Consider the following 13,628-nt stretch of genomic DNA (forward strand, 5'->3'; position numbering starts at 1 on the left):
AACAATTCATATTTGATAAAGTTATAGTCCAGAAATACAAATAAATATATATTTTGACTTAGAAAAATCATATCTTTCCAAATTTAATGTCCAAAAATTCCATAAAAATCATATTCTGACTCAAAAAATTATTTGCTCTTAGAAAATATTGTCAGAAAAATCTTCAAAGATATATAAAAATGCAGAAAATTCAGAACATCTTTCTAAAAAATTATATTGAATCATTTTAAGCTATGTAAGATGGGTAGATAAGAAATTTAATGCAAATTAGGATGTAAATATGGTTCTGTTAAGGTACTAAAAGTGCATTTTATCACATGGCAGACCAACATGAATACCCAATCTTACTCTATTTTTAATATGCGCCAATGAATTATAAATATTGTACTTTAATGATAATGTAGATGCCAAATAGAATTGCAGAGGAAAATAAGAAAAGGGAATGCTGATTGGAGGAAGAAAGATGAGGGCCAAGAAAAAGGCAAGGCAATCAAAATAAAATCCCATAATGGCCAGTCATGGAATCAATTCAATGTCAATCGTCAAATGCTTGTAGTGGGCTATGTGTATCATTTTCCATAATTCTAATTGATAAAATATGATCTTCATATGTTGTTTGTAGATGCTAAAAACATACTTAAATGGATTCTTACGAAGCTTTTAAGAAGCATAAAATCAATTCTGAAGAAAATAATATCTATTATGATCTTTATCTAGTGTTTTTTAATAATACTTCTCTTAACTTTGCTTATGATTTTCTTATGCAAATGAATAATAGTGAGAATATGATTTATTTCATAAAATCAGGTATTCAGAATAAAATTTAATTTTCAAAATATATTTTTACTCCTTGGTCGAATAGCTCCATAGTAATATAAACACACGTATGGTAAGGAATGAATAAAATTAACATTTTAGGAAGATATATTATTCAACTTGAAGGGGGTGTAGTGGGATGCTGTCCACCAAGTTACTCTATCTACCGAAAATGATGTAGTCCTTCGTCCTTCTTAAACAGTTAGCACAAAACAATATTTGACATTTCTAATGCCCTAGCTTATTTAAGAATGGGAGTGAATATGATTTGAGAGAAGACATCGATTAAGCATAGGCATGGTCTGATATTTCACATCTAACTTTCCTACCCCTTCTTCTGCAACTCTCGGATCCTTCCGCTCTTCTATGAACTGAGTTATGTTTGATTTTTCATGATACTAGTTTATAGGACCCCCATGTTTCTGCTGACAATGGCTTGCACATGTATAAATAAAGCTCGATTGGCCTAAAATTAAGAAAGTGAAGTGCTAGGTTGGAGAATCAAGGTCTATTCAGGTTAATTTTTACCTTCCAATAGTTAACTGACCTGTCATTATTTGGATACACTAATGCACCTCTTGATTTGATAATGACATCTTGGGTGAATTCATATACATTGCAGGGATCATTGTCCCACAATTAAAATAGAAGCATGTTTATTAATGCAAGTATCGATTGGGTCTATGAAATTAGATTCATAGGGGTAGATGCGCATAGAGTGCGTGTGAGGAATAAAAAGGGAAGTGATGCTTCTAATGTAGGTACCATCCCCACTCCCAAAAGAGGCATGATATCCAATGCATAAAAGAAAAGGGAATAGGTGATATGATTAAAAACACTTAATCCAAGCTGCACAATTATTCACACATATTGACAGCTCCGGAGGTAATCTTGTACTTCAGTAGGGGAAAACAAAGGAAATGTGAGGAGATCTAAAAATAAAGATCACAAATCTCATGACCCAAAAAATGTTAAAATATTGAATTTAAAAATAAAACTATGCAGAAAAGAATTAAAACCTACAGATGTATTTTCAAAATCTATATATAGTTCTCAAATTATTTTGTAACAAATAAAAAATTGAAAAACAAAACCTTATCAAAGTTTTACTGATTTTTCTAAGAGTATTTTACGCTAAAAAGATAAAAATTGGCTCTTTACTGATTCTGATGGAGACTATCTAACACCAAAGACCGGTATCAAATAGCTCATGGATTGTGGGCTGAAGGAGAGACCTACCCTTCAAGTATTCTGCCTAGTCAACAGGTCACGGGAGGTTGATATTATCTCTGTCATGTTTTTATTGCTTCTTTCTAGTTTTCAAGCCCATGTATGTGGGCCCACATGTTATAATGTATGGGCCTCAGCTAGTCTAGAGGCCCTAGGACCCTGTTAGTGGGTCTCTTCCCCCTTCCCTTAGAGGGAGGCCAATATTACACCCATATGTAAGCAGGGTACCCCTTGTTGAAAAAAAAAGAAGAAAAATATTGTTTATTTTTATTCTTATTGTTATTTACAAAAATGCCATTGCAAATTAAGGAGTTCCTTTGCAAACTCTAGCCGGCGACCTGCCGTCATCGCCACCGTTGCTTATAGACACTAGTGTCGTTGCCGCCATCGCCACCCACTCCGCAGACCAGGGCCACCCCTCCATGCTGACCATGGCCGCTTGCCTACACCAGCCGCGAGTGCCTATTTGCGCTGTCATGGCACGCCCGGCCTGTTGCCCTCCTGTGTCACCATGCTATCCTCTCTCATCGCCGCACTACTCTGTCACATGCCTCCTTTTCGCACCATCAGGCTGACTCTGCGTCGTCGTGCCGCCTCCACGCCACCTATAAGGCGCCCCTTTGTCATACGCCTATCAGTCTGAGGTTGTTTTCGTGCCTCGATGCCACCTCCATGCCACTACAACAGCTCTGCTTAATGTTCTGATTGTAAATTGTCATTTATAAATCTTCTTTTTGTTTTAAATTTGTGATTCTTTTAGTCTTGATTTATACTAATATTTCTGAATATTTTTTTGTTTTAAATTTTCTTTCTTTAAATCTTCACGTGTGATTATAAAGTCATAGTCTCTTGTTCTTGATTATGTTTCAAAATCTCTGATTGTTGAAAATATTGATAACTTTTTATTTCACATTCTCTCATTGAATTCTTTATTTGTTATTTCATAATCCTGACATCTTGATAGTTCAGATTATAGAGGTAATTAGTGATGATTTAACTTCACTAATTAGTGTCCTTGGTTTATCCGAATTAAAACAACTAAAATTTATAATAACCTTACTAGCGTTGGGAGAGTAAGGGTTGATCCACAAGGGGCAAGGTTTTTTTCTATTGAATTTGTGCTTTAGTTGTAATTTTTTTTATGAATTTTAGAAGTGGGTTCACTACCTATGAAGATAAACAACTAATAAAAACATAAACAAAGAAATTTAAAATATAGTTGAAATATTTATAAAAATATTAGTAAGCAGACAATGAATTTTTGAGATTTTTAATGAATATCTTAAAGCCAAAATAAAATAGGAAATTAAACAGGCTGGCGCTCTGGACTTAGTCAAAATTTGGCAAGTCCGGATGCTAAATGGGGAAAGGGGCTTGGTGGAGGAGAGAGAAAAATGCCCTGCACTAACTTCACTCTAGAATGAGTTCTAGAATGAATTTTTGAGTGTGGTTGGATGCGTTGGAACCGTCTGGATATTGGCTAGCTGCTCCAACACTAATCAAAAGACAAAAGACAAACAGGTAAGAGTGAAAAATGAGAAATAAGAAGGTAACCTTTTGGTCACACCCTCCAATGCCTAAGGGACTTCTTCTTCTTCTTTCCACTTGCTTCTTCAGCCCTGGATGCTTTCTGCTCAGTCTGGCACTCACTAAGGTGAATGGATCTATGAGTCAATTGCACTTAGGCCACCAAACATTACTTTGGATTGAATCACAAGATGAATATTACAATAGGGTGAAGGGGTTTATACAGGGAGAGAGAGCAAATGAGAGTCATTGGATTTTTAATACAATGAATGGCCTGATCTTCTTTTCTGGGTTATGATCCACATCCATTATGGTTCTCCAATCATCATTGAGACCTTTGAAATACCCCAGGGATGTTCAAGACTTCTTTCCATAATTAGCATTAAAAATGCTATCTTTAAGTCTCCACCCTTGGATGATTTATGGATTGAATGGCTGGATCTTCTTCTCTGGCTTGGATCCACGTCCAAGGGTGTCCTCCAATCAGCATCCAAGCACCTTAAATGCTCATAAATAATCATGACTGGACGTTCCCCTTGCCCTCCTTTCTTTGGCCCAAGATGCCTCTCATAGTGGGCTTAATGGAGCTTCCTTAGTGGGCCTTTAGACTAGAGCCAGCTGTCTTGATTTGGGCCTCCTTTCTTGGCCCAGGGTCATGGCTGGACCTGCTCCTTTGGGCCAAATAGCTTCTAATTCATTTATTTATCCTCTTTATTCATGAAAGTTTCACCTAATTCCTGCATCTTCCCCATAAACTAAGAAGAGAGTGAGATTCATTCCATTTAACTCATTGAGTTAAGTAGGGTTAGTCCCACAAATGACAATAATTAACTCAAAATTAGAAAAACGTGATTTTATTTCATGATTTTTCACAACTTAACATAAATGTTGATAATATATGCAGATAAAGATAAAGAAGTAGATAAATTAGCTAGAATTGCACATATATAGTACTATCATTTTGTATTTATCACCTCTGATTATTTTATCCCACTCATAGTTATTTCGAACGTCGTCTAGGATGTCATTCAGTCGGTATTGAGATGATTGCTCGGTACCTTGATAGTGATGTCAGACGCCGTCAACGACGTCGTCCCACAGAATAAAACCCCAAAGGGATAATGTAGCAATGATGAAATGAATGCGTCCTATGTGTCTTGTAGGCCCCGACTTGATGGAGAGTGCTGAGCTCCGATTTCCGAAGGAGTCGGCGGGTGACTGCGACTGTGGCATCTCTGTCTCGTCAGAGTGGACCAAGGCGACTATGGCGCCAAACAGAATCAAGGCGTTAGGGCTAGCACGTAACGGATGGGCTCATGCGTATCGGTAAAGATGCTCAATGATTGTAGATATTTCTAAATTTTCTTCTCTTACCTATCTTGCCCAAGGATGGTGGAGTTCATCGAAAAATACACTACAAGGCATAATATAACAAGCGGGCGGGAGGACAACGTACCTCATCAGCATGCGACTCATGGTGTAGTTTCTTCGTCAATTGTGGCAGCCGGTGCGGGTTGCGACAGATGGAGAGGAGCCAGAGAGGATCGGCGGGTTCAACAGGTGAAATGCACAGGAGCAGTTGAAGGGGAAGGGAGCGAATGCGAGTGGCGGCGATGGGCTCTGACAACTAACCAGATTGGAGGGCACGACCTCGTATAGGAGTCAAGGTGGTACGGATGTGGACCAGGTTCAGCAAGAAAAGGTGCTATGATCAGAGCCCCCAAGGGCGCGAGGGCTGATGACCCGTGAAGCTATGCACGATCAATCGGCTGCCAGCAAGGTGTTGGATCATTCATCAAGTAGGTACCGTGCACCGGGAAAATCTTGAAAGTCCCGACTAGGACACATAAATCAGACCTCTAGATGCATCATTATGTGGCCGGATTGGCGACCGGAGGGTAGCTAGGCAGATGGAGTGCGTTCATCACTGATCGTGAGTTGATTATTGCACTCGTGGGGGGTCCTAATTGAGCGTCCGCAAGAGGAATGGCGATTACCCCTTTGGAAGCATGAAATGACGCCCAGACTCTAGCGGGCGATGTTTCTGGTTAGCATGGTTGGGGCAGGGATTTTTGGCACGACGTGGCCGAACAAGGTTACCGGGAGGTTGAGTTACTGATCCGGAGGGCTAGACGTTGTGCGGCGACTGCATATTCACTTGTAGGCGTCGCCGTGGATTCACGTGGTGGCTCTAATGGCCTTGTCTTGACCAGGGCAGTCCCAATTGCTCACGCATGGTACATGTTGTCTCCACGACCGTGCTCGTGGTGAAAGCAGTCTGCAATGATTGTACCAGCTTTTACGAAGGTTGAACGCAGGATCCAGCGGTGGACGGTCCACTGGTGGAGGTGAAGAATGGGATTGACAGTTCTCCATGTTCTCTGGGCAACCTTCTCTCCCGTTCTTCAGCTTCGCTCTCCCTCTGTTCCCCTCTATTTTCTTTTCTCTCGAGGGGTGAGACCAAGAACAGAACACAAACTTCACAGTTTCTCCTTCCTGGTCTTAGCGCATTAGGGCGCCACCCTTTCCTTAAGTAGGGAAATCAATCGACCCTAATGGGTCCTTAAGAGGGGGGGGGGGAAGGGGTAGTACAATAAGAGGGCCCTCATATACTGGGCCCCCCATTACAAAAACAGTAGAAAATAAAACATTAAAAGAAGGGAAAGGGAGGGGTTCCAAACAACTACAGACCCTTCCCAACATAACGACAAAGACACAATGGACAAAATGACGGATTGTTCTCGACTCGACAAAATGACTGGACGAGACCGAGAAAACAGAAGAGTGACTAACAAAGAAGATGAAAGAAATCAAAACACAATAAAAGTGAGCACAATTCACCCGGGCTGTTGGCGCCGGGTGTCTTTGCTGGCACCTTGGCGTGCCGGTCGGCTGGAGGAGAATTAGTGGGTAGTCGACGACGATGGTGGTGGTGCAGATGATACCTTCAACGGGTCAAGATGGCGTGTGCCATCACATAGTATCTTACTTTTTTGAAACAATGACGGCGGGCTCCTACTACCTCAATGCTAGACTAGAAGCGAGTATTGGGGGTTTTATTGATTGTGAACTTGTGGTGTGTTCATTCCAAACCTTCTATCACCACCTACAATCCTTGTTGCACCTACTTGGAGTGTGAATGGATTGGGAATGTAGGTTGAGAACTCTAGAGAGGCAACTTGGTCCTAAGGGAATATGTAGCAGTGAATGGAGCTCTGGGATTCTACTTGTGGGACACACAAGAAGTAGAGACATACATAATGATCCCAATGAACTAAGGCCGCTAACTGAGAGCATGAGTGGATCAGATCATAAGTTCATGTTGAAATGAGATTTGATCCACCCAGCTAGGAAGTAATTGAAAATGAGGTTTAACAAGGTGAGGAGGGACTCTAGCGGGATTATCTCCCGCTAGGAGGAGTTCAGGGGTTTTGGATAACCTATCTAGTAGAAAACAAATTATATAATATAAATAGAAAAATGAACAAATTCACCCCTCCTCTTAATTATTAAAGTATTAATTAGGTAATTTGAATTAGCACAAGCATGCATAATGTTAAAATGTGTGCAACATTGGCATGTGGCCATTTAGGCATAACAGTTATGGATGTGGTACGCAGCGCTAGAGCAACAGTAGACATATGATCAACGACCATGTGTGATTTTTAACCATCCCTTGTGGGTGTCAGCTATGAAAGTGATGTTTGTGTTGGCATGTGGTTACAATATTAGTTGGGACGATGCAATAAATGCTTGAAGAAACCAGCAAAAAATTCCTAGACAGGGTGTACGGGGTAGAGAGTGGAAAATAGTTGTGAATGGGGAAATGATGGTTCTTATGATATTGATTGTTTCTAAAGTATGAATGGATGAGCATGGGTTCTCAGTTTCTCAACAAAATGAAGGTGCATGGCCCCACTAAGTGCAAACCTAAGGAATGGTGGTGCCAAAACTGAGCCTCAAAATAATTGGAAACCTTTCTCTAATATAATATAAAAAAACACTGTAGGGAAATTTGGGAAAGATCACAAATCAAAGGAACAGTGGAATATAAAATTGAAAATGTATCTAAAAATAAAGAACATAGATAAACCAAACCATCATCTATGCATGGAACGAATCTGCATTTTATTAGTTCCTCTAGTGAGCATCTTCATGCCGTTTAGATGTTCGACCATTAGATGCATCCAAAAAATCTTGAGGGTGTTCAATTTACACTTTCCACAAAGTCTACTGCTGGAAATTCGATTTTAGGTTCATCTAGTCCCCATTGGAAGCGGGATTTAAGGGAAGAGGAAGAGAAGAAAGAGGGGCTCTGAAGCGAATTCGCCTAGGATTCAAATGAGGGTGCCCCTCAATAAACTCAAATTTAGGATGGTAATTTTATCATTGATATTTGAGTTAAATGACGAGAAATTATAAACCTTTACTCATAATATAATTTGACTAGTTAGTGACAAGCAAGGTTTGTATCCTCTCGAAATATATATTAGGGTTGAAATACTATTTAAATGACAAACAAAGAGGGATTAGAGGAGATAGATATAAAACATGGGATTGTGTTATGATGAATATCAGGTGGTAATAGGGTGATACTTATTATTTTAAAAGCATGTTTTGAATATTAATATGAGGAATTGGTAGGCGCAGGGGGATAGATCAAATGGAAATGAGAGAGTGAGAGATGAAGATGGGAAATTATGATGGATGTAGAAGATGAATAAGAAGAGAAGATAATGAAAAGGGTGAATGATGAGGATGGATGGTGGTGAACTAAAATGGTGAAAAGAGAAATGATAATGATCCAACCCATGGATGCCATGGAAGAACAAACAGGCTGTGGTGACATGGAGAAGAGTATGATGGAGTAAATGATTTTGAGTTTTCATATGAAATGAAGGTTCCAAGATCAAGATTGGAGATGGCTGTTGTAGGGTGACATAATTGAAAATAAGAATGAGAATGAGAAAATAATGAAAATAAGGATTTAGATCAAAGTAAAATGATGTGAAGCAGAGAAAGCAATGTAAGGCAAGAGACTAACCTTATATCCCTATGTTTCACTGAAATCAAGGCACTTTTCTAATGCAGATCAGTGTCTCGATTATTTTTTTGATGTTCCCCGATCAATCAAAACAACACTAACACCTAGATGGACCTTCCAAACCCTCAATTTCTTTCAATCAGCCTTTGCAGTAAGAAATGAATCCAGTTTTTTTAGAAATCCCAGGGTCTATTTATAGACCAAAACATATGGATGGAAAGACAGAAAACACAAAGCTGCACTAAATCTTTCAGCCCAAAACCCCTTCTAGATCATTAGATATTACAAATTGAATTCAATCCACCCTCAGCTCTCTGATTTTCACCTTCATTTGGTTTCTCTTTCTATAGATTTTATCTTTCCTCTGAGTTCAGAAAAGTCAAAGAGCCATTTAATTTCAAAAAGCAGATGATAACTCATAAAAATATTAAATATATATCTTGAATTTAAAAAATAATATTTCATCTAGTATAATGCCAAAGAATTGAAGAAAACTTATATTCCAACTCAAAAATCTACTTTCTTCAGAATTCGATGCCAGAAAAATCATGAAAAATATTTTATTCATAGTTAAATTCAAAGTATCATTTGATTTTTTTAGGGAGATTGATTAAAAGTCTCTATCATTGGGATAATTAGTAAAAGTCCCTAAACTTTAAATATATATCTTTATGTTCTGATTCGTTTCTTTATGACTCTTTAGGCCCATGTATTAGTCTGTTTAATAACTTCAATCGCACACAAAGCATTGTTGGCCCAAGCCTATTTAATAAGTATATTACATTTAGAGTAATTTATCACATATTGATGTAACCGAATTGACGGTCTAAGTTACTATCCTGGGCGGTGCCAAGCTATTCTTTGTACCCTAAAAGATATAATGAAGCATGCCAACTCTCTGATAGAAACATTACTATCATCAGGTACCGTGTATGTATATAATCCATCAACTACCCGAGACTCTTGAATGACTTAGAATATAGTTAATTGTTAAACCCCGATCATTCAGTCTAGTTAGTTAGTTCTGATGCTTGGCAAAATCATCATACAATACCTTCTCCAGTATTTTCACAACCTGTGCCAAGATTAAACTATATCGGTTTCCTTAGTGAGTGTCATTTTCTATTACAGTGGGTAGAGGATCCTATCTTGACAATAAAAGTACCTGCATGGATGTGTTGCCGCATCTGAGCTAGGACAATTTGGAATGCTCTAGTTAAGGACTCATAGATCATAGAACTTATGGATCATAGTCAAAACATAGCTGTCTGTCCAGAAGTCATGTTTGGTGTCTCAAATGTAATGACCCCTTACACCACCATCACATGAATCAACCTGATTGACGATAGGCATAATACCATTAAGATATTCATACAAGTCAAGTTAGTAAACTCTTCCCGAAAAGTGCCTCAAACATCTGTCCTTATTGTCTTGACACTAATGGATATGAGATCAGCCATACTCATTATATGAGGGGGGCTATAAAATGCTATTCAATATGGACATTTTAATTTGCTTTGAGAGTATCCTCCGAATGGGAATGTTTAGAACACATGTTTAAAGTATAGTGATCTCGATATTATGATCTGATCACAATTCACTCATTTCCTACATGCATTTATGGACTTCAATGATAAGCATGGCACACTCCCTAAAATAAATATATATTGTATCAATGAATATGTAGTGAGACGTGAAATGTGCCATCAACTAGGAGGCCACATATATTTCCAAGGTAAACTACCCACAAATGAGCACTAAAGATCAATCTTGCAAAGCGCAAGTGCATGTTAGAGTGACAGATGGGGATTTCATAATGAGTCTGAGAAATAAAATTAAGTCTATACAGTTAAATGGGTAGACCCTTGATCACTAGATAGCATGCAAAATACATATAACAACTTCGGTTGTAAAATTACATCAATCATGTCTATCAATCAATGACGTGCCAGTGTGTAATACAAATGAAATGTGAAAAACCTAAGACAACACACACTAAATAACAAGTTCATATGTCTATTCTGCCTTTCTAAAGTAGATTTACAACATAAGTATACACTCTGAAATGATTATTCTTTCTACATGAAATCATGATACGTTTGACTATAATTTTTATGGACTTCACATTAATCAAACCCTCTCTCTATAGTGCATAACTTTGCCATTGTAGCCCAATCATTTATGATATTTATGGTTCTGTTTTAGGTTGTTGTCAAATTCTATAATCCATTATCTTATGGATGAATGTTTTCACACTTGAAGTACCCATAATGTTTATCTTCTAATAATGAATTACAGCATCCTACCTTTGCACTGATTTCCAATTACAAATGCCATGGTTAGGACATCATGTATTGCATCCTCTAGGTTTGTCTCATAAATACCAGAAACAAATGTATTATTCATTTGTTAAATATTCGGATAACCCAATTCATTGAATGATTCTTCAGATTTAATATAATTAATTGAGAGCCATTTTTATTTCTCCCTTTAATCTAGTGTATTCCTCACCATTTCTATAAACCAGTCCTTAACATCATCCTATATAATTAAGCAAAAGCTTTCCACTTTCATAAGAGCACAAAAGAAACTCAAACAATTGTATGAGTCTTTTGTCGAATAAACTTGTCCAGATCGGCACATAGAGCCTCATTCAGTTTCCTATATGATATTCTTAAATCAAGTGCATATTAAGGCCAAACTTCCATATATAAACCCATGGCATATATGTTAGGCTTGACTCTCAAAAGGACCATCATCAAAAGGATCATTATAAGACACGTCCAAAATTGAGTAAATAACATAATGACTCTGAAAATTCATTGGAGCTAGTCAGCAGATAGTGTGGTGTAGATGGTATAATAATGGGGTAGTGGCCTAGGTGAAAATTTAGTCACTAACAAATGACAATAGTGCACAATTAAGTTAGTGTAGGATATGTGATGTAACACAAAGGACACAAAGATCAAACAGCTTCTGTTACACCAAAGGGAGAGTGGGGGAACTCATGTGAAGCAGCAGAGATGATAATGCGTGGGAAAGGCAAATGATAACACAGCGATGAAATCGATAAATAATATAAACCCAGCATCTATAGATGCCAACAACTACTTGGTTATATTAACCGTGACCTGGGAATGCCACTAGGATCTCGATGACCCGAACGATAGGTTGAGGACGGATGGTGTGAGCACGACTAATGCCGCTAGTGCATGCACCTTCGTTGCACCACCAAGGTTGTACCAATAGAAACCTATCCCACCATAAGTTACTCCTATCTATCACTACCCTAAGTCCGGTGGTGGAAAAACATTCCAAGGCACTTAAAGAAATCATATAATGCCAAAAGGGTAATTATGAGTGCCCTAGTAGCGGCAGAGTGTGGAACGAGGCGTAACTTGGCAGCATTAGTAGGTGCACGATGGAGGTAGGTGCGACAAAGGCGTGAGTTAGTCCGATGGCACAGGTAGGCACGACGACACAAGCAAGTGTGGCAGCATGGCACGGTGGCGGGTGCGGCAACGGGCTCGAAAGTTTGAGTCGGCACGACAAGGGGCGTGATGGCAGGTGCAATGGTGGGCATGGCGGGTGCATGCTGGGGCGAGGAGGTGGGCACAATGACTACAGGGTGCAACGGCGGGGGCAGCGACAATAGGGTGCGGTGGCGGGTGCAACGATAGTAGGGTGTGGTGCCGGATGTAGTGGCAGGCACTTTGGTGGCAGGGCACATTGTGGGCAGGAGCCTCTCTGCGCGAAGTCAACGTGATGGCAAGTTGGCTGTGGGGTGGCGCATGGGCTGTTGCGGCTGGGGGTGAGCCAGACAGCTGGGATAGTAGTCGAGCTGCTGCTTTGACTCGTGGCTAGGTAGCAATGGCCGTGATTGGTAGCCAAGCAAGCTACGGTTATGGCTGGCGGCCTAGTGGTTGGTGGCCAGGCGACTACGGGTGGGCAGGTTGGTGCCGAGGTGGCTGGCAGTCAAGCGACCATGACGACAGTGGCGGCCGCTGCAGTGCTGCCAAGTTAGAGTATCTTTTTTTGTTTAAAATTCTAATATTGCAATGGCAATTTTGCAAACACCTAAATAATGAAAAAAAATTTAAGGGATCATATTTTTTTTCAATTTTATTCTCTCTTGCTATCGATACCTCCTACCCCCTCTTATATAAAGTAAATATTGGCCTCCCCTTTTAGAAACAAAGGGGAGAAAGCCCAAATAAAGAGTCCAAGGGGCCCGTAATAAAAGAGATGCCCATAAGCATGCCCACACATGGGCTCAAACAAGAAGAAACATGTAGGACCATACGGAGGCTCAAAAACTTGCAAACAAACACAAACGCGACCCACATACGAGGCCTATAAATATATGAAAAGATAAGCAAAAAATTGAGTCAACCTCGGGGGCCTGTTGACTAGGCCAAGTACTTTGAAGGCCGGATCTCATGTGTCAACCCTAGCTCGACGATCTGGTTGAGACCGGGTCTTCGAAGCTAGATGGTCCCCCATTAATATAGATAGAATTATGGAAATTTTGAGGTGTATCTCATGAAAAATGGAGTGATTTCATGAGAAACGTTATTTCAATATATATTCATCGACTTTGTTTTCACGTTTAATGAAAAATCATGATTTTTGGATAACAAATTTTCATTAATCATAAGATAATTAGTATACCATGAAATGTTTACCTATATCTTTGATATTCCCAACTGAATAAACATAGACCACAGCTCTGTTGGAGTAACGTATAAGGCTCACCGTAGCTTCTCAAGGTTGATATAAGTGGTGGGAATAGGTAATTTCTTAATGAGCCGTGCTCTATGAGAAAAGAACAGAGGTCTCAATGATAACTAGGCCATAATAAGTGATTTATTTTATACACTTTGACAGCGAAGGCCTATTCAAAAAATGGGGTTATGAATATGAGGGTCAATTGATATGGGTATCTCACTCTTATGGTGCATGTTTTTGAAAGATTCACTCAGCAATTGAATATTTTATTGTCAACTATCAA

Source organism: Wolffia australiana, chromosome 6 (assembly GCF_029677425.1).
Source record: "Wolffia australiana isolate 7733 chromosome 6, ASM2967742v1".
NCBI lineage: Eukaryota > Viridiplantae > Streptophyta > Magnoliopsida > Alismatales > Araceae > Wolffia > Wolffia australiana.